This window comes from Ovis aries, chromosome 13 (genome assembly GCF_016772045.2).
Source record: "Ovis aries strain OAR_USU_Benz2616 breed Rambouillet chromosome 13, ARS-UI_Ramb_v3.0, whole genome shotgun sequence".
In the NCBI taxonomy this organism is placed as follows: Eukaryota; Metazoa; Chordata; class Mammalia; order Artiodactyla; family Bovidae; genus Ovis; species Ovis aries.
This window is the reverse complement of record NC_056066.1, coordinates 65,470,985-65,498,623: the sequence shown is the minus strand read 5'-3', so window position 1 is coordinate 65,498,623 and position 27,639 is coordinate 65,470,985. Positions and strand designations below refer to the sequence as shown.

Here is a 27,639-nt window from a genome sequence, read left to right as displayed (position 1 = left end):
AACTGACATCTCTAACTCAACATGACCAAACCTGCAACCCTGACCCTACAAATCTGCTCTTCCCAGTCTCCCCATCCCAGTTTCTGGTAGCTCCACCCTCCTAACTGATCAGACCCAAACCTTGGATTCAGCCTTGACTCTGCTTTGTCATCCTCACAACCAGCCCAGCAGCAAATCCTGCCATCCCATTTTCCAGACAGGAAAGGCCATGGTGGTCTCAGCCCTGGCCAGAGCCCACCCAGGTACTCCTTTCAGCGCTGGATGGACATGGGACAGTGGGACAGTGACCATGATGAGAGTCACTGATGGAATAATCAGTGACTATGGATTAGGAATAATCACAGGAATAACGTTAAGAGCTATCACTTTTTTGGCAATCCCATTAGGTCCAGGACTAAGGATTCCTGTTCCGAATCCTTTATATCTCTCTTGACCTTGTCCTTGCCTCAGAGGACCGTTTAATAAATGGGCACAGAGAGGTTAACTGGCTTTCCCAGAGCCACACAGCTAACAGGTAAGGGAGCAGGAATTCTAACCCAATGTGTCCAACTGAAACTCCAGAGGTGCCTGACAAAGCATCATGTTATGGATTCCATTCCTGGCAGCAAAGCAGAGTGGAAAGAGATTATGAGAAAGAAGAATCAATCGAGAAGGGGGCAGGGGCTTCTCCTATCAGATATCAAAGCACAGTCGACAGTTATTTGTGGTGGTTCTTAACAGCAGGTGAAATTGCGCTCTTAGGGTGTATTTGGAAATGCTTGGGGCATTTTCAATTGTAACAATGGCTGGGGACAAGGGAGCGGTTCTACCACCATTGAGCACCAAGGACTGAATCCAGGATCCTAAAGAATCTGTAACTAGCTGGGTAGTCAAGCCCCAAAAAGAACTGTCCTACTCCAAATGCCAAGTTCTACTCCAAGTCCCTGCTGAAAAAAGAATGAGATACAGTAATTAGTGCAGAATTAACATAGACAAAGGGGAAGACAAGGAGATCAATGAGACGGAACAGAACTCCCAGAAACAGATCCATAAATACACAGGCACTTTAACAGAAAACAGAGATGATATTTCAAATTAGCAAGAAAAGGATGGAGGATTTCTAAAGCTGCTGGTACAAACTATCCAGGTGCTAAGTTGTTTCAGTTTTGTCTGACTCTTTGCGACCCCATGGACCCCGTCAGGTTTCTCTGTCCATGGGATTCTCCAGGCAAGAATACTGGAGTGGGTTGCCATGCCCTCCTCCTGGGAATCTTCCCAACCCAGGGATCAAACCCAAGTCTGTTTCATCTCCTCCACTGGCAAGCGGTTTTTTACCATTAGTGCCACCTGGGAAACCCCAAAGATATGCCGTATCTCCTTCTAATAATTTTAAAGGTTTGTTTTCCTTTATGTTTCAAATTAAGCCTTTGATCCATCTGGAATTTTATCTTTGCATGTGGTAGGAGGTAGGGAGCCTAATTTCATGTTTATATGGATAGTTTTGAGCTTCCCTGGTGGCTCAGATGGTAGTCTCCTGCAATGCAGGAGACCTGGGTTTGAACTCAGGGTTGGGAAGATCCCCTGGAGAAGGGAATAGCAACCCACTCCAGTATTCCTGCCTGGGAAATCCCATGGACAGAGGGACATGGTGGGCTACAGTCCATGGGGTCATAAAGAGTTGGACACAACTGAGTCTAATACACACACCGATAGTCTGGGGCTTCCCAGGTGGCGCTAGTGGTAAAGAACCTGCCAGCCAACGCAGGAGATGAAAGACAGGCGGGTTCAATCCTTGGGTCGGGAAGACCCAAGTGGCATGGAAACCCACTCCAATATTCTTGCCTGGAGAATCCCATGGACAGAGAAGCCTGGTGGGCTACAGTCCATACAGTCACAAAGAGTCAGATAAGACTTAGCATGCACACACATAGCATATCTTTATGACCTCAGGTTGGGGAAACTGTAAATAAAAGCAAATAAAGGAAAAAAAATGATGCTTTATTTCACCCAAAATTTAAACTTCTAAGTGAAAGAGACACAAAGGTAAAAGAAAAGCAAAACACTGAGAGAAAATATTTGCAACAAACATAAAAAGGACTGAGATCCACATACATAAACGTCTCTAACAAGTGAATAAGAAAAGATAAAAAGAAAAAAACTGGGCAAAGTACATGAAAAGGCATTTTGCACAAGAGGAAATTCCAAGATGACTATTAAACACATAACAAAGCTCAGCCTCTCTGATAATCGGGTGATGCTAACGAAGATAGCTGCTTTTTCCCAGCAGACTGGCAAAATTGAACAGTGATAAATCAACTGACGGGGAGGTGCTGAGGAAATGGGAACTCAGATACATCACTAATAGGAGCACAAAGCAGCATAACCACCTTGGAGGGCAATTTGCAGTGTTTGTTAAAACAGAATACCCTGCTTCCAGGGAAACACGAAAACATGTCTACAAGGAAGTTCACGGCAATCCTGCTTAAGATGAAGAATACCCTGCTTCCAGGGAAACACGAAAACACGTCTACAAGGAAGTTCACAGCAATCCTGCTTAAGATGAAGAACTGGAGATGCTGAAATGCCCACCAGCGGGAGGACGGGCTAAATGCGGCATCAACATCTGATGGAACCCTGCTCAGCAGAAGAAATGAATGAACTCACAGAAGCACTTGTACTTGGATAGATGTCAAAAGAAGGCAAAATACAAAGATAATTCACTTATTATGACATCATTTATATAAGAAAGTCATTCGAATTACGCCCGTGAGCCTGGGTTTGTGAAAGCTCCCTCTAATACCTGGAAAGACTTTCTGCATTTCCTCCCTCTCTTCCTCCCTTTCTCCCTCCTCCCCTTTCTTCCTCCTTTCCTTCCTTTCTCCCTTCCTTCACCGTCCCTCTCTCCCTTCCTGTGACATGCTTGCTCTGTGCTGACAGGTGCTGGAGATTAGGCCAAGGCCCCAGGTTGTAATCCCTGCCCTGCAAAGCATCCCACCATGAGCCTGCCCCTAGACTAAGTGCTCACTGCAGACCTCACGTCACATAGCTCTTGGGGTCTGTGACATGGACATGATCCTATGTCCTGCCGGCTTCCCAGGCTGTTGAGAGCTCTCCAGGAGGGTGTGGATGAGCTGAACTTGTGTCTTCCACAGTGCATCAGCTGACACCCCCCCCAGGGTCACCAAGGAGAGTGGCCGGCGCGTGAAGTTCCTTGCCTTCCTTTCCCAATGTCCTCTGTCACCCCCACCCATCTCTCCTTCTTCATTTGCTTTAGTCCCTGGGAACGAGGGTAAAGTGTGGCGGGAGAGGGCAGCCAAGTCTCTGGGTCCAGAAGATAATCTCTCCTTGCCTGGGCTTGGGCAGTAATACTCTAAGGTGACAGGTGGTCATAAGAGCGGGTGGACACCTTGTCACAAAAGCCAAACAGGTGCCAAGGACAGCAGCCATGATCATGTCCAGAGCCTCAGACAACCACAACAGGGCCCTGGAGAGAGGGTGGCGGCGGACAGATTAATTGGGCGTGACAGCAATCCTGTGAGGCATATTAAGCTAGGAGCTGTTAGGGTGGCTGGTGGAGAAGCAGCCAGAGCTGGACCAGCCACTGACCCCCACAGGGACACTTGGCTTTGAGGCCCAAGTCTGCCTGCCTGAAGGAAGGTCTATCAGCTGGGGCCACCAGGTGCTGTCCCTGCCTGGCTGCCAGTCCTGCTGGGTAGTTCAGGGTGGCAGGGCTAGGCCCTTTTCTGTAAGTACATTCTAATGCTTGCTGTGCTGCCTTAGGGGGCATCTTTCCCTTCTCTGGGTCTTATTTCTACTGACTAAACTGTCATCCCTTTCCACCCACTGTCTCTTCTGATTCTCAAAATACAAAAACACAAAAAACCCACCCTTGTAAGGCAGTGATTCCATGTGAGCATTCTAAGTTGCTTCAGTTATATCCAACTCTTTGTGACCCTATGGACTGTAGCCTGCCAGGCTCCTCTGTCCATGGGATTCTCCAGGCAAGAATACTGAAGTGGGTTGCCATGCCCCCCTTTTCCATACAGTCCCTCTTTCAGATTTGGCTCATATATAACACATACCATTCAGGAAAACCCCACCAGATTCTAAGAGCTTATATTTAACAATCCTTTCATGCCTTCCTCTGTGTGTAAGACCAAGGTCACCCCTCCACATATCAGTTTACGAAGCCTGGCCCCACCCATTAGGCTGTGTAGTGCTACCAGCAACCTTCCTATTATGACTGAGGAAACAGAGGCTAGAGAGAGACAGAGTTCTCAGTTCACTTAAATTCTCTAGGCTTCAGTTAGCTCACATCTAGAATGGGGAGGGGATACATGTTAATACCTTTCCTGTAGCTTGATGTTTGGAAATAAACAGCATAATACATTTCTTAGTTCTTAAAAATGTGTAAACAATAATATGGACCCAAATTCCACCTCAGATACTGTTAGGATTTTTTAATGCCAAGGCCAAAGACTCTCCTAACTGGGTTCCCAGTAAAGCAATCCTGGAAATGATTCATGAGAGTCTCTGAAGACGGAACCACGGACAGCGTCCCCAGCTGCTGGGACTGAGCCAAACCCTCTTTTCAGTACCATGGACAGCACTCCGCTAGCCCCCCCCCCCCCCCCCCCCCCCCCCAAGGAGAGGGCAACCACATCGTGCTCACCCTAGATAGCCCAGTGCCAAGGTCAGTGAAAAAACCCCCTCTGCCCATGCTATGGTGGCATTGAAAGCCTCTTTTTTACTCAGCTAGTTACCTGTTTCTCTATTTTTAAGGCCCAGAACAGGCTACTTTCTTTCTTTTCTTTTTTCCTGTCCCTATATGTAGTTATTTGTTGCCATTGGCCTGTTTCCCTGTTTTTCACCCAATGACTGAGGTACCTCAAGAAGGCTTTCTAGGGGTATTTGACTGGAAAACCCATCTCCCTAGGCCAGGAGAGCCTCCCAAGCCTTCTCTTTTTCTCACTCCTGGCCTCATTTCAGACACAAGTTAGTGATGGCCACTGGGCAGAGTGTCATAAGCCAAGAGTGGCAGCAAGGGCCAGGCCCATTGCCACCTCACCTCAAGGGCTGGGCTCGCTGCCCTGTTCAAGATGCTAAATAAAGAGGAAAAGCACTTCTGAGTGGAATAGATGCCTGTCCCCTTCCCCTCCTCCCACATCACTCACCCTTGAGTCCATCTTTATTGGCTCCTTGCCCATTTGATGAGGGCTAGATTCCTGCCCTGCCCACCTCCATGTCTGACTTCATAGGCCACCTACATGGTCTCAGAGAAAGCACCATGAGCTGCCTCAGGCCCTTCTTCAAGGACCTTCAGGGCCTCCGTTCACCAGGGACCCCAGAAAAGCCAGCAATATCCTTCTAAGACAGCAGGAGGGGAAGATGAGTCCACAAAACAATACCAGTGTCCTCCTCTGATAAACAGGAAGAAGTTCATCTCCTCAGAGCTGTGATAAAATGAGGCGGTGTGTCCAACACGAGCCTGGCATACAATAGAGGCTTAGTCAATTTCCATTCCTCCTCCCAAGAAGGAAGATATAATGAAGGTAATAGTGAAAAAGTTGGCTTAAAGCTCAACATTCAGAAAACTAAGATCATGGCATCCGGTCCCATCCCTTCATGGCAAATAGATGGGGAAACAGTGGAAACAGTGGCTGACTTTATTTTTCTGGGCTCCAAAATCACTGCAGATGGTGATTGCAGCCATGAAATTAAAAGACGCTTACTCCTTGGAAGGAAAGTTATGACCAACCTAGACAGCATATTGAAAAGCAGAGACACTACTTTGTCAACAAAGGTCCATCTAGTTTTTTTTCAGTGGTCATGGTTTTTCCAGTGGTCATGTATGGATGTGAGAGTTGGACCGTAAAGAAAGCTGAGCACTGAAGACTTGATGCTTTTGAACTGTGGTGTTGGAGAAGACTTTTGAGAGTCCCTTGGACTGCAAGGAGATCCAACCAGTCCATCCTAAAGGAAATCAGTCCTGAATATTCATTGGAAGGACTGATGCTGAAGCTGAAACTCCAATACTTTAGCCACCTGATGCGAAGAGTTGACTCATTTGAAAAGACCCTGATGCTTGGAAAGATTGAGGGAAGGAGGAGAAAGGGACGATGGAGGATGAGTGGTTGGATGGCATCACTGACTCAATGGACATGGGCTTGGGTGAACTCCAAGAGTTGGTGATGGACAGGGAGGCCTGGCGTGCTGTGGTTCATGGGGTTGCAAAGAGTCGGACATGACTGAGCGACTGAATTGAATTGAACTGAATGAGGATCACTACCAATACTGAGTGCCTACTACACGCCAGGTGCTGGGTCAAGATCTTCAGGGGCAGAGAAGGCAAGGATTATTAGACCAATCTTGTCAATAAGGAAATCAAGGCTCAAAGAGGTCAAGAAATAGGCCAAAGGTCACACAACCGACCAAATGACAGAATCAGATTTTCACCTTCAAATTCCAGGCTGCTTCCCTATCTCCAGGAGCTCTCTGATAACTACAATCATACTTACTTCTCACCTGGGGGACCCAGTATAGCCTACTTGCTACTTGCCCACATACAGTGCTGGAAGCTCCATGCCCTTCCTTGGCAGTTATCAAGCTATTGATCCCAGATGGTGGAGCAAGAGAGGATGGAGGCAGAGCCCATACCCCTTGCCCTCCCAGGAGATTTCGGGGGTCTCAGATGCAGTCCCCTCCCATCTTTCTCCTAATGTGGCAAGCTGGCACTAGCCCACTTGCCTATGTAGTGCTTATACACCCAGCATCCCTGAACTTCCACATACAGCCCCTCACACCTGTCATACGGAGGAGAACTCTGAGGCCCAGCAAGGGGCAGAACTTACTCCAGGACACATGAACAGATGTGATCTCAGGACCCCAGACTCCTCCAGACTTCTGCTCCTGCCCCTAGACCGCAGGGTCAATGGGGGCAAGCGTCCAGCACGCTTGCACACTCCAAGGTACCTAGCATCCACCTCAAGGCCTGGCCTGTAGCAATTTCCTGTGGAAACGCGTGATGTGTCACCCATTTTCTCTATATGACCCAAGGAGCCATGCACACAGAAGGCCCTTAACGAACACTTCTGAAATTCTTTCATTCAGAATGCTTTATTGAGTTCTTAATGTATGCCAAGCACTGCTGTTGGTGGTGGGACCACAGCAGTAAGAAAAAATAGATAGGAGTTCCCTGGTGGTCCAGTGGTTAAGAATCTTTCTGCTAATGCAGGGGACATGAGTTCAACCCCTGGTCCTGGAAGATGCCACAGGCCAAGGAGCAGCTAAGGCCGTGCACTGCAACTACTGAATCTGCGCTCTAGAGCTTGGGAACTGCAACTTCTGAGCCTGCGTGCCGCAACTACTGAAACCCTTGCTCCCTAGAACTCATGCTCCGCGACAAGAGAAGCCACTGCAACGAGAAGCCCGTGCACTGCAGCTAGAGACTAGCCCCGGCTTGCTGCAACTAGAGAAAGCCCATGTGCAGCAGTGAAGACCCAGTGTAGCCAAAGATAATAAATAAAGTTTTTGAATGGGAAAAAAAGTCATAAGTAAATGGACATTCCAGTTTTCCTGTGACACCGATTGGAATAAATCTGCCTGCTTCCTTGCTCATTTTCCCTATTCATTTTGGGTACTAGAAGGGTAGGGACTGCCCCATCACGTCTCCAAGACTATACATGTGCCCAGAATACAATAAATGCTTGCTGAATCAATGAATTCAGTAGTGCAGTATAATAAAGACAGCCACCATATACTGAGAGGGTTCTCTGCTGCTGCTGCTAAGTCGCTTCAGTCGTGTCCGACTCTGTGCGACCCCATAGACGGCAGCCCACCAGGCTTCCCCATCCCTGGGATTCTCCAGGCAAGAACACTGGAGTGGGTTGCCATTTCCTTCTCCAATGCATGAAAGTGAAAAGTGAAAGTGAAGTCGCTCAGTTGTGTCTGACTCTTTGCGACCCCATGGACTGCAGCCTACCAGGCTCCTCCGCCTATGGGATTTTCCAGGCAAGAGTACTGGAGTGGGGTGCCATTGCCTTCTCCGGAGAGGGTTCTCTATTTGGTGCTAAATATTAAACTTATTTAAAACCTTTTTTGATGTGGACCATTTTCAAAGTCACTGTTGAATTTGTTAACAGTATTGCTTCTGTTTTACATTTTGGTTTTTTGGCTAAGGGGCATGGGGGATCTTACCTATACAACCAGGGATTGAACCTGCACCCCCTGCTATGGAAGGCAAGCTGCTAACCAGTGGACTCCCAGGTGCTAACTATTTTATACACATTAATATCTTCCCAACAGCTCCCATGAGGTGGGCGCTTTGAAGTGGATGCTGCTACCTATCTTGCTAGCCATTTTTCCTTTTGCCTAATTGGCAGAAGTGCCCAGTTACCGTTTATTCACTCCACCAGCTTCCCCTGAGGCAAGCATGGCCAGGTGACCACACTGATAAATGAGATGTAGGCAAAAGTCCACTGAGTAGGTCTTCTAGGAAACCTACTGTTTTCCTGATAAAAATGGTAGACTCAGAAAGCATACGATCTTTATTTCCTTTGTTTTGCCTGGAATTCAGATACAACATCTGGAGGTGGAGCAGCCACTTTGCAGCCATGAGAACAAAGGACACATGCCAAGGATGGCAGAGACTTGGGCCCTTGATCACTTGTTTGAAGTGCTATACTGGCCCTGGCTTGCTTCTAGGATCCTTGTTACATGAGAATAATCTCCTGGATGTTTGTATCACTGTTACTTTATTTCTTCTGTTAAATGCAGCCATATTCAATTCCAATTGATTCAGTATTACAATAAGTGAGGCTCAGAGAAGTCAAGAGATTTTCCCAAAGTCACATAGCAGGTAAACAGGTCTGGACTGGCCTCTAGGTCTAGTGTGAGTCAGCGCTTCAGCCTATGCCCACTCCCTCACCTGCATGCTATCAGTCCTGGCCCGATATCTCACGCCCAGCACTTGGCTCTCCTTTGACTGCTCTGGTGTCTGGCTTTAAGTTCCCCGATGTCTCCTCTCTTAACTGACTTCACCTGCCAGCTAAACACAGGTTTGGATCCTCCCTTCAAAACTTGAAGCTGCTGACCGCCTCCAGCAGTGCACACAGCAAGCTGTCAGTCAGTCTTTGCAGGCACATTTCCTGGTTCCCATCTCTTCCCCACCAGAATCCTACGCCTACCACCAGAGTGACCATCCTCAAGAGCAGTTCTGACTGCACCCAGTGTTCAAGGCCCCTAGGATCTGGCTCCTCCCCAACATTTGCTCTTACTGTTCCCTCTGCCCTCTGCCCCCATACCCTGTATTTTCAGGTCAGCTCCAACTTCAGGTCACAGTGAGGCCCTCTCTGCCCACCTGCCTCAAGTAGGTACTCCCCACCACCAGCCAGCACACCCTTCTCTCTCAGCCGCTTGGTCAGTTTCAGCACACATAATCTTGTTAATTCGCTGTTTGCCATCTACACCCTCCCCCCTGGCCCCACCAGAACCAGAGCTTCTTGAGGGCAGGAAGCAGGCCCATCTTTTCCAACCATCTACCCATGCCTGGCACGAGGCCCAGTACTTGAGCTCAATCAGGAGGTGCTGAATGAAGCTCAGGCTAGCTTCCTACACCTTCCCGCCTCCCGCATTCTACTCCAGCCGAACAGCACTACTCAGGCTCCCTGAACCTTCCTATTGCTGCTGAGGCCCAGAGCCTCCCCTCCGACTCCTCCTCCAGCCAGGCCTTCCTCTCCCTCCGTCCATCAAAGCCAAGCTGTTATGTGTCTCATGCCCTCAGGATATTGCTTATAACTCAGCCCCAACAGAATTCAAACAGATGGGCATCCCAGACTCCAGGGTGTGAATGAAACTTTGGGACAGAGAGTGTGTGTGTGTGTGTGTGTGTGTGTGTGTGTGTGCATGCACGTGCACGTGCTGGAGTGTCTGGCCACCAACACTCTACCCTGGATGTGGCAGCTTCTCTATGTTCCTTTTCTTGCATGTCTATCTCTGGTCGCCTCTGTCTGAGCTCATTTTGAGATGCTCCAATATTCCCTAGGTAGCTACAGCTGTAAGAAAGAAGAAGAGAAAAACACCAGTGTTAACTAAACCCCTACTATGTGTCAGGCATCGTTCTAGATCAAATAATAATGATACGACGATGATGATGACAGCTGCTAGTATTTGTAGAGCATTTTAGCATGAGCCTGACACCATCCTAAGGGCTTCTCCTCAGATAGATGCTATTATTCTCATTTTACAGATGAAGAAAAAGAGGTTCAGAGAGGTGAAGCCACATCTGCCCAAGGTCACAGACATACAAGAAGTCTTGAGTTCAGGTCTCTCTAATCTGAAACGGGCTTCTCTGTGAGGTTAAGTTGGGCGATGCCCAGGGGTCTTGACGTACAGGGAGGAGGCTTCCTCTTGAAAACTCTCGCTGCCTCTGAACACAAAGTTGGAAGCCACCCTTCCTGACCAGGGGCTCTCCTGGGGGGACGGCCCAGCTGGTAAGACTTACCCTAATCTGCAAGGCTGTAGCACAGGGCTCTGGCCCCCAAGGAGCAGGCTGGAGGAGTCGTGGGGTAGACGGAAGTTGGTGAGCCTGGGCTCTGCTTCCTCGGAAAGGCTAAAGATTTTCCCAACAGCCAGGGCCAAATTTATCTGCCAATCCCCCGAAGAGCTGATTCCAGCGTCTGTCTGGAAATGTCAACCCGTGTGGTTGGAGGAACGCGAGCAGAGTTTTCCTCTAAATAGCAGGAAGCATATGGGAGGCGGATGGCGCCCGCCACCCCAACCTGCCAACTCTCACTCAAGCAGGAGCTAAAAGGGGCCCAACAAGGGTCTGGAATTCCTACCAACCCTGAGGGGATGGGGGGAGGGGAGGAGCTGGGGACAGAGACAGTGGCAATGAGAAGGTCAGAAAGTTGATCCTGAAAGGTGGTCAGACCACACACTGCAAGTGGAGGTCATCAGATGGAAGTGACACACCCAGGAATTTAGCGTAACATCAACAATGGTGAAAACCACTCACAGAGCACTTGCTCTATGCCAAATCTGGGTTAAGCACTTTATTTGGATGATTTCACTTAAACTTTGCAATCAACTCTAAGACAGGGCTGCGATTTCCCTCCATATTACAGATCAGCAAACTGAGGCTCAGAGAAGAAAAAAACATGAACTCAAAGACTCTCTGAGCTAGAAAGGACCTTCCAGATTCTCAGCAGAATTACAAATACTCTACAGACGTTTTGGTCAAGTTGTGATGCAGCTGATGCTTGAATACTCCCATTGACAGGGAGCTCACTATCATCTGAGTTAGCCCATCTACAGAGAATTCTTTGTATCCAAAGTATTTCCTACCCTTAGCTGAAATCTCCTTCCCTGGAGCTTTTTCCCTGGGTCTGACAGCCAGACCTTGCCCCTGCCTTCCCTAACAGAGACAGAAAGGCAGGGAGCAAGGCCCCCTCAAGGTCTCTGGATTCCCTTCTGCGGGTGACACACCAGAGCTCCCTTGACCATCTCTGCACCCCTGACCATGATAACCAGGGCAGCCGCCAGTCAGCAGCACTTAATGTGTACTGGGTACTGTGCAAAGCCCACCCACTCCCAAATCCTCCTCTGACCCTCCCCCCAGTTCCTGGGGAGGGACTATCCTCAGCCCATTTTACAGAGAAGCAAAATGATGCTATGCTTCATGGGAGGAAGAGACTTGTCTCCGACATTCAGCGGGGACATGGGACCCCGGAGATCTCACTGGGTTGCTCCTCTAAGTCTCACAAAAGTGGAAGAGGTTCCTACTGGCCCCACCTGGGGACCATCTCACTGACACTGAGCCAGTCTTTGCCAGGATTCTCCTCCACACGGGTCCACAGTGCCCCCAAGTCCCACAGCCCCCTCCTCCCAGGATTGAAATGAATTCCCCCTCCCATTCTGCAGCACCTGCTAAGTCCCCAAGTCCTGTTCAGTCTCCCTGCTAACTGCCCTTCTGAGCCATTGCCATGGTCCTGCCCTGCCTCCCTGTCACCAGCCATATGTGCAAGTTTTTCTAACACTCAAACTGCCCTGCCCTTGGCTCCCTTCTACTCCAAGGATCAAATGCAACCCCCTGGCCCAACAGCTGAAGCCTTCCTTCCAGGGACGACATCTCCAACCTTCACACCCGGGTGGCCTTAGAGCTTAGCAGGAAGGAGGCAAGGTCTTTGCAGACCTCGCTGCTTCTTTTACTTGGTTCAACCTGCTCAGCTGTTTCTCCTGAAGAACCCCTATGCATCCTTCAAGACTCTGCTCAGAGGGACAGAATCAGTGCTCTCGCCCCAGACACCTCTGAGTAATTGGCACCTCCCTCTGATCTGCCATGTGTCACCTGCCATCCGTGAAGGAGGCATCGCTGTCCCCAGCAGAACTGTGAATTCCCCCTGGGCAGGGGCTGCCCTAAGGCACTGGTGTAGCCTGGTGTCTAGTAAAGCGCCTGGCACAAGGCAGGTGCTAGCAAATGTCTGAGTGTGAGAAGAAATGATTAAATGGGGACCATGGGGGGCAATGAAGTATTAGAGATGACCCATAAAATATGGTTCACGCATGTCGAAGCTCTGATGTATCAGAAGCAGTAAATGCTGCTGCCACAATAATCAGACACACAAAAAGTGTGATTAATGAAGACTTTGCTGGCTGCCTCTGAATTTAGAAGGGTATCAGGATGATCTGGGATGGTAGGAACTTCCAAAAAAAAAAAAAAGCTGTTCAAGTAGATGAAGTAACTGGGGCTCAATGAAGGATGGAAGGAAGGCCATGGAGGAGGCAGGGGTGAAAGAGACTGGGTCCACGTCCCAGACTTGCCTCTGACTTGCTCTGTATTGTTGTACGGGTGGCTTGGCCTCTCTCAGCCTCGGTTTCTTGTATGTAAAATGCAAAGAGGGGTTTGGAGAACTGCTGAGGCAGATGTTTGTCCTAAACACCCCTCTGCGATTGGACTGATGTGACACTGTCTGCCTGCCCCTCTCCATTCAAGCTGCCAGCAATGTGCAGACTGCTCAGGGGTCCTTGGCTTTAGAACCCTCTGGCCTGAAAATGCTATGGTTTTTCCAATAGTCATGTATGGATGTGAGAGGTGGACCATAAAGAAAGCTGAGCACCGAAGAAATAAACTATGATGTTGAAGAAGACTCTTGAGAGTCCCTTGGACTGCAAGGAGATTAAACCAGTCAATCCTAAAGGAAATTAGTCCTGAATATTCATTGGAAGGACTAATGCTGAAGCTGAAGCTCCAATACTTTGGTCACCTGATGTGAAGAACTGACTCCTTGGAAAAGACCGTGATGCTGGAAAAGAATGAAGGCAGGAGGAGAAGGGGATGACAGAGGATGAGATGGTTGGATGACAACACTAACTCGATGAACATGAGTTTGAGCAAGCTCTGGGAGTTGGTGATGGACAGGGAAGCCTGGCATGCTGTAGTCCATGGGGTCGCAAAGAGTCGGACACAACTGAGTGACTGAACTAACTAGAGTCTGAAAATATAGGTCCCTGGCAGCCCTCCCAGCAGGTCATGCAGGAGACAGACCTCAGGGCAGGTGGATGGGCAGTGTTCTGGGTATGCCTCAGGCAATGGCAGAACTGTGGACTTGATCCTGTGTAGGAGATGTTTAACTGGAGGTAGCGGGAACAGGGGCTTCCCTGGTGGCTCAGATGGTAAAGAATCCTCCTGCTAAGTCAGGAGACCCGGATTCGATCCCTGGGTCAAGAAGACCCCCTGGAGAAGGGCATAACTACCCACTTCAGTATTCTTGTTTGGAGAATTCCATGGACCGGGGACCCTGGTGGGCTACAGTCCATAGGGTCGCAGAGTCAGACACGACTGAAGCAACTTAGCACATATGCATGGGTCTACTTCAGGACCAGCCTTTGAGGAAGCTATGCTTCCCCATTCTCCACTGATAAAGTTCTAGTATCAGTTCCCTCTCCAGCTGGGGGATGGTGGTGCATAGGCCCAGGATGCCAGTCAGAGGACCTGCCTGAGGAATGGGAACAGCCACACACGAGACTGATGAACACTAAGACTCTGTTCTGGGACTTGTGTCTGAGCTATCTCGGAAGAAGTCTTGCATGCTCCTCTGGGCAGGCATCTTATTACCCGCCCAAGCAAGACCTATGAGAACATAAGAACAACTCAGAGGGAGCAGACTTGAGACACGGTGACTACAAATCAGGTCCCGTAGTTAAGTCTCCGTGCTTCCACTACAGGGGGCACAGGTTCGCTTTCTGGTCAGGGAACTAAGATCCCTCAAGTTGCATGGCATGGCCAAAAAAATAAAATAAAGTTTAAAATAAACAAACCAGCAGTTAAAAAAAAAAATGGGTCCTAGTGACAAGGTTTGAACCCCTGAGACCAGCTGAGCCTGAAGTTGAACTTGCCTCTGGACTTCACATTCACAAATCAATAAATTCCATTTTTCCTTAAACCCAGTTTGGGCTGGGTTTTCTATCACTTGTACCTACAGAGTACTTGAGTGATACAAGCAAAAATAAAAATAGAATTTGTCTCTATTTCACCATTCAGAGGAAACCACTATCAACAGTGAAATGGTTGTCCTTCTGGGCAGGAGCATGCATGTATTGATATTTCTTAACAAAAATGAGATCATACAACATACACCATTTTATAATCTCCTATTTTTCCTTCAACAATGTACCATGGACATGTTTCCATGTCAACAAGCATAGATCTGTGGCATTGTCTTCACTGCCACTGAGAACACTATTGTCTGGCTGGACCGTAATTTATTTAACTATCTCTTGCTGATAGATGATTGGGTGGTTTCTAATTTATCACTGTCTTCAGGAAAGGTGCAGTGATCTTACTTGCAAAATGCATATGCTTGCTCTTGCTGGATTATTTATGACTAAGATTCCGTGATTTCGAGAGTTTGACTTCACCAGTGTAAGTTTCTCTGCTTGAGATTTCAGATTCTCTGAGTGTCTGGAAGGTAGCATCTGTCTTCCCAGGCAGGATAAATGGTTATCACAAAAGCAAATCCAGGGCATCTCCATTAAGAGTGTCTCTGGCGAGAGACTTCCCTGCTGGCACAGGGAATCCATTAGCCAAATGCAGGGGACTTGGGTTTGATCCCTGGTCTGGGAAGATTCCACATGCCTTGGAGCAACTAAGCCCGTGAGCCACAACTACCGAAGCCCTCCCTAGAGCCGGCGCTCCGCAACGAAAGAAGCCTGAGCACCGCAACTAGAGCGCCCGCACAGCAGTGAAGACCCTGAGCAGCCAAAAATAAAGAAGTAAAATTATATTCGAAAGAGATGTGAATGTGAAAACAAACTTAAAAAAAAAAAAAAAAAAAGAGTGTCTCCGGCGAGAGTGCTTATTGGCAGACCCGAGTGAGTCGGTGACGATGTAGTTGGGGTGCGGGGATCCAGGGTGGTGCTGGCATGCGGTCCAGCCAGCCATGCGCACCCCGTTGAGCTGTGTGCCTCCCTGCACCTCATCCCCCACCTGGGTCTGTCTCTCAGTAACTGAGGGGAAGGGGACCTGCTGGCACCGAGGGTCCCGGTAGGATGTGATGAGCAGATGAGCACACAGGAGGTAGCTATCACCTCTGGAGGTCACAGTGGGAAAAGCAGCGGCCACCAGTGAGCCAGCAACGGGATTGTTCCAGACTTCTATGTCTTATAGTTCGCTGAAGCCCCACAACCCGCCTCTGATGCCATTATGCAGGCGCCCTACCCCATTCATCTTTATAATGTCACCATTCATTTCCTTCAGTGCAATGATGGAGTCTCTGCTTATTCAGTTAATTTGTTTGGGTGTCTGTATAATATCTGTCCCTCCCCAAGGCTGAGCGCTCTGCATGGGGCACAGACTAGCAGGGACTAGTCCTCAATAAGGCCTTCCCAGGCAGTGCTAGTGGGAAAGGACCTGCCTGCCAATTCAGAAGACACAGGAGATGCGAGATCAACCCCTGGGTCAGGAAGATCGCTTGGAAGAGACCACGGCGGTTCCCTCCAGTGTTCTTGCCTGGAGAATCCCATGGACAGAGGAACCTGGTGGGCTGAGGTCCACAGGGTGGCAAAGAGTCGGACACGACTGAAACGACTTAGCACAACTCAGCACTGCTGCTGCTGCTGCTAAGTCGCTTCAGTCGTGGCCGACTCTGCGCGACCCCACAGATGGCAGCCCACCAGGCTCCCCTGTCCCTGGGATTCTCCAGGCAAGAACACTGGAGTGGGTTGCCATGTCCTTCTCCAATGCATGAAAGCACAGCACTCAATAAATGTCCCGGGAATAAAGAAATCTCGCTGGGGCTGGCGCCCTGTCTGTAGAGCAGGCGTCTCTGCTTCTGGGCTTGGAGACACCCTCTGCCATGCCACCCTCTGGACCACATCCCCAGCGCCAGTTTGGGGACCCATAGATCTGCCTTAGAACTTGACTCTGTTCATGGGTTGCTTGGAGCTTCTGTGTCAGGTGCCTGCCCTGCTGGGACCCCCTGCCCTGAGTGGCGCTTACTGTACCCACAGGACAGTGGGCCCTGGAGATGGCCAAGCTGATGGAGCAGCTCCACCCCTCCCTGGTGGTGTGGACTTGGGCCAGTCATCTCCTCTCTGGAAGCCTCAGTCCCCTCATCTGTAAAATGGGGTGAATTCCACTAATCTCTCGGGGTTGTTCTAAAGATGAAAGAAGACAATGGATGTGCCTAGCACACAGTGGATCCTCAGGAAATTCCGGTTCTGCACTATGTGCAGTTAGCTCAGAGGTGGAGTCTGATCCTGTCTCACCTGGATGACCTGTTTTTACCTTCAGTGATTCCCAGGTGAGCCCTAACCTCCTCCCTTAGTCTGTTCCTAGGGAGACCCATTCTTACCTGTCAACACTAATCATTCTTTTTTTTTTTAAATTTGTTTTGTTTTGGGCTGCACTGGGTCTTAGTGGTGGCACGTGGGATCTTTTGTCACAGCGCACAGGCTCTGCAGCTCATGGGCTCAGCAATTGAGGTGTGGGGCTTAGTCACCCTAAGGGCATGTAGGATCTTAGTTCTCTGGCCAGGGATTGAACCTGTGTCCCCTCCATTGCAAGGTGGATTCTTAACCATTGGACCACCAGAGAAATCTCTGTCAACACTTATTAACTGGTGAAGTGCTCTGCTTTGATCCTTCGTCAGACTCAGATACCTCCCATGTTGCCTACAACACAGACTCCCATCTGGTATCCTAAGCCTTAAGAACATAATGGTGTCAATGCATGCCTGAGGGACAAATGTAGGAAGCCCTGCCCTTTGGGGGGAACTTCCTAGCCCCCGATTTCAAATACAGGACAGTGATATGGGGCTGAGTCCGTCTGTCCTGTGTCTCATCCCATCTCTCCCAGCTGAGTGCCCTTTGATTATATAATAAATAACACTATATTTCTCAAAGCCTCACTTTCCTCCTCTATAAGATGGGTAGAATCATAGAATCTGTGAGAATTTCATGAAATAAGGTAAATGCTTTGCAAAGAGCCAGGCTTTAGTAAGTGCTCAAGAAGTATTAACCATTATTGTTGTAATTGCTTTTTACCCGTTATATTGTGAAATCTAAGTCACAGAGAAAAGCACGTAAAACAGAAATGTTTACTGTAATGCTGCTGCTGCTGCTAAGTCGCTTCAGTCGTGGCCGACTCTGTGCGACCCCACAGATGGCAGCCCACCAGGCTCCCCCGTCCCTGGGATTCTCCAGGCAAGAATACTGGAGTGGGTTGCCATTTCCTTCTCTAATGCATGAAAGTGAAAAGTCAAAATGAAGTCACTCAGTCATGCCCGACTCTTAGTGACCCCATGGGCTGCAGCCTACCAGGCTCCTCTGTCCATGGGATTCTCCAGGCAAGGGTACTGGAGTGGGGGGCCATTGCCTTCTCCGGTTTACTGTAATAAATGATCACAAAACCACCTGCATCAATGACTAGAACACTGCTTGCCCCTAAGAAACCCCTCCTGCCCACTCTTAATTCTCATATCCTCTTTTCTTCATAAATCTAATCCCTTTCTAGATTTTTATGATCCTGTTACCATTATTAATAATAATAAGCAAATGAAAAAAGAATGCATGGCTACCCCATCCACACCCAGCCAGGCTCCTGGACCCCTGGCCGCCTCCGCCCTGGGCACAGAGACTCCCCATCCATTTCCCAACTCTAGCTTTGGCTGTTCTTTAAATAACCAGCTTGTTAGCAAAATAGCAGCAGTAACACCTCCCTCGCTGCCACCCAGGCCTCCATCTTTCAGCGCAGTGCTGACGGCTGTGCTCCCAGCTTGTGCCAAGGAATCCCGTTCTTCGTCACTGGGCCACACATGCCAGGGGCTGCCAGCTACGCTGTGTTCTTGGCGGCCAAGATCCTGCCCCCCTGGCTGGGCCAGGCCGGTGGGGGAGGGGGCAAGTCGGCACAGAGCGGCAGTAACTCGAGGGAAGGACTAGAAGGCTGCCAGATGAGTCCTCTCCCCCAGGTCCATGCCCCAGTCTCCCCATCAAACTCCCACAGGGTCACCAGGAGCTTAACTAAGATGATGAAGACAGCGAAGCATTAGCACGCCACCACCACGTGTGTGCTCAGTCACTCAGTCATGTCCGACTCTTCGTGATCCCCACGGACTGTAGCTCACCAGGCTCCTCCATCCATGGAATTCTCCAGGCAGTGCTGGAGTGGGCTGCCATTTCCTCCTCCAGGGGATCTTCCTGACCCAGGGATCAAACCTGCATCTCTTGTGTCTCCTTGCATTGGCAGGCAGATTCTTTACCGCTGAGCCACCCGGGAAGCCCCGCACAACGCCCGGCACATAATAACTGCTCATGAAACGCCCTGCTGTCATCCAGACTGCACCTGTCACATACTTAGTCCGTGGGGAAGGCATGCAGGACCCTGGGCACCACCAGGAGTATCTGCAAAGGATTAAATCCCACAGACACAGATCTCAGACCAGGTGGCCTTAGGACGTTTTTCCCTGCGACAGCTTCTCAACCAAATGCAAAAGCTGTCTATGGTCACTACAACAGCCTGGCCAGATCGGCGGAGCTGGGCTGGGGGTGAGCAAATTAATAGGGTCCTTTACATGGTCATTAGTACTAAGCGGGCATCACACAAGTGTGTGGCTCTTGTTCCTGAAGAAGCACTTCTACAAACGTTATCTACAGTGAACTTCCCAGCTTTTCATTAGCCTATGATATTTGCCTATTATCCATATTTATGAGTCTTTCCCCTTCTCATAACCATTCCATTAAGGAGGTTGATCAATTGTTGGCAGATGAGAGAATGGGGACCAGAGGGGCTGGCTGCCTTGCTGAAGGTCTGAGTGGACCGCCAGCTCTCTGGAGTCAGCAGGGACCAGTGGCTGCCCAAACGTCAGTGGGCTCTTGGGTCCCGCTGGGGTCTGGGTGGAGGGAGGTAAGAGGGTCTTGTCTTCCCTCCTCTCTGTCTCTCCTTCCTCCCATGAAGACGTGAAGATTTACTGTCTACCCACTCGGTGCCAGGCCCAGCTGCTGACTGTCCGGTGGGGAAGGAAGCGATTGTTCCCATCCCTTGATTTGCTGAGACCAGACAAGGAAATCGATCGTGAACCAACGACCCCATGTCATGGTGAGTGGTAGCAGGTTTCTCTGGGCGAGCCCCGTGAGCACCTTTGAGCCTCGATTTCCTCATCTGTGAATTCGTCACATCTACAGAGCCTGGGGACATGGCAGGAGAGTGAGATTCAGGAAGGGGGTGCCTGGAGCTGCGGCTGGCAACAAGTGGGGTAACCCTGTCGGGGTCCCTGTTGCAGGAAGGGTGATGGGACCAGGTGTGGGTGCACAGAGGCATCCTCAGATGGATGTCAGAGATGCTACAGGGCTGGGCACCTTGTCCATGTTGGGGTCAGGCACCATGGGCACTGCAAGGGTGCCAATGGAACAGGCTAGAGGGGCAGGAATGACGTGGCTCCCCAAGATTCTGGAACTCTGAGGACCTCATCTCAGCCCCCCATCCCACCAGGGGCCCCAGAGGTTCCATGGCTTCCAGCCCATCTGGCTATTCCCCTTCCCTTCCTGAGCCCCTGTCACCAATCCCACAGCCCTTCGGGTTTGGAAAGAGCTGGAGATGTATAGCACTGGGCTTTCTCTGCCTCCTCGGGCAAGTGGTTTCTCCACTCTAAGGCCATTTCCTTTGTAAAAAATGGGCAAAATCACTGCCTCCAACTTGTGGGTTGTTGGGAGGACTGGATGAGGCAGGGGGTCACACTATAAATTGAGCACAGACATACAGAAGCTCTCACTGAGGTCCCTTCACCAGCAGATGGGCCCTGCTAGGTGGGAAGACTGGGCATTTCCCAACTGTGCCGAGCGTGGGTGGGTGGGTGAGCAGCCCTGACTCCAAGTGCCCAGGCTGTAACTGTGGTTACTTACCCACCCGGGAGCTACGTGCAGAGGGAAATTGGGAACCAGTCGGAAAGCAGCTGGCGGCGTCACCTCAGGAGCAGGCGCTGGACCGAGGGCTAGCACACACATCCTCTGGGCACACGATCAGAGGTGCTGGCGGAAAACAGCGTGGGATGGGGCCCTCCAGCACCTCGAGTGACCAGGTTCTGGCCACCAGGCACCTGGCAGAGGGGGAGGCACGGGTGCCTACAGAAATGAAAGGGAAAGTGTTAGTCGCTCAGTCATGTTCAACTCTTTGCAACCCCATGGACTGTAGCCCACCAGGCTCCTCTGTACATAGGATTTCCCAGGCAAGAATACTGGAGTGTGTAGCCATGTCCTTCTCCAGGGGATCTTCCTGACCCAGGGATGGAACCCTGGTCTCCTGCATTGCAGGAGGATTCTTTACCATCTGAGTCACCAGGGACACCTCCTTGCAGGAATGAAGGGGGACGTCAATGAGGAGGTGGCCAGGGGTAAGCCCGGGACCCTGAGACCCCTGGGTGGACCCCGGGGATGCCGGGGAGGAACTCTCCATGCAGCCATCATGATAGAAATGCAAGTGTCTGTACAACACTATCCCTGCTCACATGGGTCCCCACATTGTTTATCAGAGGCAGATTTGCATGTCATGCATATTTATGATGCTTTCCCCACCACCCACAGAAATCCCACAGCAGCTGGGAAGTTGGGGTTCCAGAGGCTCCGATCCTCCCCCTCTTGCTTGTCCCTCTTTTTCCCTGGATGGGGGTGGTCAGGAAAGGGGCCAGAGTCACACAGTACTGAGTTCAAATCCCAGATGAGCCCTCGCTCGCTGGGTGACAGTGGGCAGGCAGCTACCCCTTTCTGAGCCTCAGTGTCCCTGCCTGTCAAAGGGAAATAAAAGTGCTTCCTCTGAGGGCTTCAGTGAGGATTAGGACGATAACGCAGGTAGAATACCCGGCATCGAGTCTGGTGGCTTGGTCCCTGTCCCCTGCACTTGGAGCAGGAGGCATTGCCTCACCATCCCCACCACCTCCCACATCACACGTCTCATCTCGTCTCACACAAGAGGCCCAGGGAAGCCAGGTGTCCCTTTCCACCCGCCTCTGCTGAACAGGTGCCGTGGTCCCGCTTGGATCTTTAAGTCAGCAGGAACCAGGCTCTCCTGGAGGAGAAAAGGCTGCCCCCACCCACAGCGTTCCACACCCATGCTCCCAGGAGCCTCTGGGTTGCTCTGGAGGTTTCAGTGGAAGCCCCAGCCCTAGTCCTCTCAGTCTACAGGTGGAGCCGTGGAGACACTGAGCTGATGTGAGAACACAGAATCCAAGGGGTGGGGCTGGGATCCTAACTCAGACCTCCCCTCAGACCCAGGAAGAGGGGTCCAGGGGCCAGTTCACAGCAAGAATATGGAGAAAGGGGCAGTGGACGGTGGAGGAGGCTTGTCTTTTTCTCCTGGTGTAAAAAGGACCCCAGAAAGCCCTCACGCTCTCTAAACTCCCTATGTCGGCACCTCTTTTGACCTCATTTTCCCCTCACAGCCCTACAGTGTAATCTGCATTTTTCAAAGGGAGGGACTGGGGCTCAGAGAGCTTCAGGAATTACCCTCCACTGAGGACGTGTCAGAGTATCTAATTTCAAGACCTGGCGCTTAACCCCACCCAACGTGGCTCTGCCTCCCCAAGTGGGGAAATCACCACCCCAGGAAAACAGGCGTAACCATCTGGATGAGAAGTGTTTAAATAGCAGAAAAGGAAAATACTGAACTCCAAAACATTCTGAATTAGCAGACACAAATTCTTAAAAGATTTCAAGATGAACCATGAGGCGTGAAAATTGCCAGTACATGAAAATCCAGGGCTGGGGAGGATGTGTGCCTGATCATGCTGTCACTCTGAGCCAAAGTCAGCTGCAACCCAGAGTGGAAGGAAAAGAGGGGAAGGCCGAGGGAGGGGCAGGGGGTCCCACGGCTGGCCCTGGAGTCGCCCCTCAGCTTCCCTTCTGAGGGGCGGGGGCAAGGCTCCTCCAGATTCCCCGCTTTACGACAGGTGGGAGAAGCACGCGAGACAGCCTCTGAGGTTCTCGCCCGTTCTGACGATGATTAAGATTCCGGTTCTTCCAACAGGGATGAACCCCCAGAACATTATGCTAAGTGAAGAAGCCAGTCACAAAGGACCACATGGTACATGATTTCACTTATATAAAATGTCCAGAACAGGCAACTCTGTGTGCACAGGAAGGAGGAGTGGTTGCCAGTGGTGGGGGGCGGGGACTGGGAGAGGGTGACAGTTAAGGGGCTCCTGGTTTCTTTTCAGGATAATGAAAAGGCTCCAGAGTGGAATGTGGTGATGGATGCGCAGCTCTGTGAATATGCTAAAAGCCACTGAATTGGACACTTTACATGAGTGAATTGTATAGTATTGTATAGAATTCTATATAGTCTATAGAATTCTTTATTGAATTCTCTCAATAAAGCTGCTAGAACAAACCAAACTAAAAGAAAGGTTCTGTGACTTCCCAATGGACAGCTGTCCTCTGGGAGGCAGGGGTTCCCTTGGGGGTTTTTCCACTATGGCCTGGGAAATCAGGGAGCATTTTTCTAAGAATTCCTCCATCCCAAAGGCCTTTGCATTTGACATTCACCTCCGCCAGGAAGCCCTCTCTGACCTCCCAGCCAGGCCAAGTCCCCAGTTCCTAGGACTCCCTCAGTTTCTTGCCACTTATCATGCTGATGTGAGGAAGTCATAACTATGGTCATTGGTTGACACTGCTTCCTCCATCAGACTGGGAGCTCCTTGAGGGCAGGACCATCATCACTGGCCATCACTGTCAACGCTTAGCACAGAGCCTGGCACACAGAAGGTGCTCCAGAAATGTTTCCTGATTGGACAAATGGATCAAAATTTCAATGCACACTTGGTTTCTGGTCCTGGCTTCACCTCATTCCGGCTGAGTGATCCTGAGCAAACCTCCGAGCAACCTCCGAGAGTTTCAACATCCACCACAGAGAGCAGCCAGGTCATTAACAGGGCTAATGGACATGAAAGGTACTTCATAAAGCAGCTTCAGCACAGCCGCCCCATCACAATCAGTTGAACCCCCTCCCTCCAGCCACTCGGGCTCAGCCCCTGGAGTCAGCCTCAATGCCTGTCCTTCCCTCACGCTCCCACATCGAAGCCCTCAGCCGCTCCTGCTGAAGCCACCTGCACGACGGAGCAAGAGGCAGGGGCGCTACCTGCGTTCCAGTGCTGTGGGCTCAGCCACCGTCACTTCCTACCCGGATCAGTCACATCCTCTCGTCTCTTGCTTCTGCTCTGGCTCCTGACACAAAAGCCAGAGGAATCAGGCTGGGAACCCAAGCCAGAGCCTGCCCCTCCTCTGCCCTAGACCCTCCATGGCCTCACTTAATCTCCAGCAAAAGCTGACAGCCCTGCAGATGCCACGGGTGCCCCCCCACCCACGTCTGAATCTCCCCTTTACGCTCGGCCCGCTCCCTCTGCCCCAGCTACTCTGACCTCTGCGGCACGCTTCAGCCTCAGGCCCTTTGCACTTGCTCTTCTCTGCCTGGAAAGTCTGTCACCTAGATGTCCATGAGCCTGTCCCCTCACTTCCTTTAGCCCTTCGCTGAGACCTGACCTTGTCAATGAGAGGCAGTTCAGCACAACTGTTAAGACTCTTTTTGTTTGTTTGTTTTTGGCCATGCTATGTGACTTGTGGGATCTTAGTTCCCTCACCAGGGATTGAACCTGTGTCCCCTGCAATGGAAGCATGGAGTCCTAACCCCTGGACATTCAGGGAATTCCCTCAATAGTTAAGACTCTTAACAGAAGAGCATGGACTTAGAGTAAAAATCCAGGTTCTGCCAGTTATACAGTTGAGTGACTGTAGGCAAGTTTCTTAACATCTCTGTGACTCAGTTGCTTATTCCTAAAATGAGAATAATTACAGCACCTTCCTCATAAAGTTGTGAGGTTTAAATGAATTCAGTGAGCACAGCGTTGATGGCTACCCAGCCACTCCACCTAACATTCCCAGTCCCTCCATGCCTTATTGTTCTCCTAGGCACGTATCACTTTATAACAGGATATGCAAATAAGTAATTTATCCCAATTACACCCTGCTCCTCCCACTAAAATGTCGGCCCCGTGAGGCTGAGAGTTAGGTCTACGCAGCTTATTGCCAGGTCCCCAGTGCCTGCCACATCACCTGTGCTCGGAGGTGCTCAGGGAAGACATCGCTCAACAAATGTTTTTGGTGCCAAATAAATATTTATTAGCTAATTGTCATGAGCTCTGGGTTCCCCCTCCTTCCCTATCACAGACATTTACTTCTCTCTCCAGCCCAGGATGTCTCATGGAGTGCCAGGTCTGCAGAACCAAATTCCCACTGGCAGCTCTGCCCGTTGCCCTGTGGACACCTCACACGTCACATGTCAGGGTCTCTTCTGCAGAGACCCTGCCCTCTGATAGCATCATCTAACCAGGTACCTGGAACCAGCTCACCCCCTTTGATAAGCAAGACGCCAGGGGGTTCCTGTACACCCTCCTCCTCTTGCACTGTCTGTCACATTCCCTTCCCTTTATGCCCAGTGAAAGTGAAAGTCGCTCAGTCATGTCCTACTCTTTGTGACCCCATGGACTGTATAGTCCATGGAATTCTCCAGGCCAGAACACTGGAGTGGGTAACCTTTCCCTTCTCCAGGGGATCTTCCCAACCCAGGGATCAAACCCGGGTCTCCCACAGTGTGGGCGGAATCTTCACCAGCTGAGCCACCAGGGAAGTCCCTTTATGCCCAGAGTCACCCCCTGTCTGGGTCACCGTGATCCTTCCTTCAGACCATGGCACTAGTCCCCTCCGTGAGTGCCCTGCTTGCTGTCTCCCTCGGTCCGTCACCTTATATCAGTTGGGACAATCTTTTCAAAACACTAGAGGAACAAATGAAAACTTCCCTCTGTGAGCCTAGAAAGTCAAAATCCTTGTTGACTCAAAAAAAAAAAAAAAAAACAAACCAAGCAGGGGCTCCGGGTTTCCTTGTGGCTCAGCTGTGAAAGAATCTGCCTGCAGTGCGGGAGACCTGGGTTCAATCCCTGGGTTGGGAAGATCCCCTGGAGAAGGAAAAGGCTACCCACTCCAGTATTCTGGTGTGGAGAATTCCAAGGACTGTATAATCCACGGGGTCGCAAAGAGTCGGACACGACTGAGTGACTTTCACTTCACGAGCAAGGGCTTTTCAAAAGAATCCAACTCAGGGCTCTTCAAATAATGGATAACCTCCCCAATCTTGCCACCCCAGGCCTAGCTAAAATAGTATTTGTCGTACAAAAATTTAATTTACACAGAACCTTTTAGCTCCATAAATATTTGTGAAATTGAAATGAAAAGACAGTTTTTAAAAATAGCACTTATAGAGTTTCCCCATGCAACTGGGGGCTTCTCACACTCCCACATCTCATTTACTCCTCTCAGCAAACCAGGTTGGTGGTGTTGATTCCGGTTTCCAGATGAGGTGACTGAGGCCCAGAGAGGGGAGGCAACTTGTCCCAAGTAGCACAGCACCCAGATTACCCCAGAGTCCTTCCAGACCCTGGAGCCTGTGACCCCAGTGTGCTATCTGGGCAGAGAAAGGGTGTTGAGCCTCCTATTTACAGCTGACTGGCTGCCACGGGCATAACCTATTTTCGCTTCCTGCCTTGGACTATGCAGTTTCCCTGCTCAGAGTAACCCTCATCAGACTGGTCAAAACCTCATCACCCTTCATGGACCATTTCCAGCGTGGAGTCTCCTGCCTGCACCACCTTGGCACTGGGTCCCAACAGCACGCCGCCTACAATGGTTGATGGAGGTTTGCAATATGGCAGGGCCCTCCCGTCTCTTTCAGCGTCCCTCCTGGCTGCTCCTCTCCCTCAGGGGCCATGGTTCCTCCACCTCCCCTGTTGGCTTGTCCTCCAGCCCTCAGTCCTGAATCCATATGATCTCTCGAGTCTCGGCGAGGCCCACCCTTGCCCCTGAACTTGACCAAGGCTCATCTCCCCAGCTGCCTCCCAGGCCTTTCTTTCATGGGCCCTTCAGGCTCCCACACGTGAAACCTCTCTCCAGCTCAGCCTGGAGCAACCGTGGCAGCTTCTACCCTAAACCTGCTCCTCCCTGAAAACACCATGATCCTCCCAAGTCTCCAAAAGCTAGAAACCTGGCCATTGTTCTGGACCCTTCCCTGCCCCTCAGCTCTCTGTGCAAGCTCTGCTGATTGTGTCCTGAAATGTCTTCAAATCACTGATGCTCTCTACGCCACTCCCCTGCACTCAGTGCAGCAGCCACGGGCATTTGAGCACAAGCCACCTGTCCACCCACACTCTATCCACCCATCCAGGTTCCCAACCTCCACCAACTTCTACTCTCCCGTGACTCACCATCCATCGACGTCACCCATCCTTCCATCCACTCACTCATCCTTCCATCCACTCACTCATCTACCCTCCAATCCACCACCCATAATTTACCAAGACCTCCAATGCTCCAAGCTACGTGCCAGACATTGTGATACAGAAAGGACTTAGGCCCTGTCCTTGGCCTCAATGTGCTCACTCTAGAACTGGGTCCCAAAGGATGAACAGGACTCTGTGGAGCGTTAAGGAGAGAAGGGGATGAACAAGGGCACAGGCATAGGAAGGAGACATCTGGGGTGTCTGAGGAACTGGATCAGATAGGTGGGGAGTGACCCAAAGTGAAGGCAGAAAGACTCACTGAGGCCAGCTCTGCAGGGACTTTCCAGACCAGGTTAGGAGTCTGTTGGAGTGGGTAGCCATTCCCTTCCCCAGGAGATCTTCCCGACCCAGAAATTGAACGCTGGTTTCCTGCACTGGAGGCAGATTCTTTACTGTCTGAGCCACCAGGGATGCCCCGGGGAATCTGTGCTTTATTCAAAGCATATATTCTGGAGCCTGGGGTCAGTATCCTGCTCCACCACCTCATAACTGTGTGGCTTAGAACAAATGTCCTCAACGTTCCCCATCTGTAAAATGGTAAGAACAACATGCCTATTATAAAGAGATGTTGTGAGCAGGAAATGAGTTAAAGCATCTGCATAGTATGTCCCTCATACTATGTGCTATGTCCATATACTTAGCACAGAGCCTGATATACAGAAAATTCTCTGTAAATACAGCTGCTAGTGTGTTCAGTTCAGTTCAGTCACTCAAGTTGTGTCTGTGACCCCAGGGACTGCAGCATGCCAGACTTCCCTGTCCATCAACAACTCCCAGAGCTTGCTCAAACTCA

General features: G+C 50.4%; 1 protein-coding gene across 2 annotated transcripts in view; it reads right to left on the bottom strand.

Moving 5' to 3' along the window:
• DLGAP4 (DLG associated protein 4) overlaps window positions 1-27,639 on the bottom strand; it is a 199,107-nt gene that overhangs the window by 119,827 nt on the left and 51,641 nt on the right. For both annotated transcript variants that reach the window (XM_027977154.3, XM_027977156.3), the window contains exon 2: window positions 20,374-20,592. The gene's annotated coding sequence lies outside the window, so the exon portion shown is untranslated. The remainder of the gene's footprint in view (window positions 1-20,373; window positions 20,593-27,639) is intronic.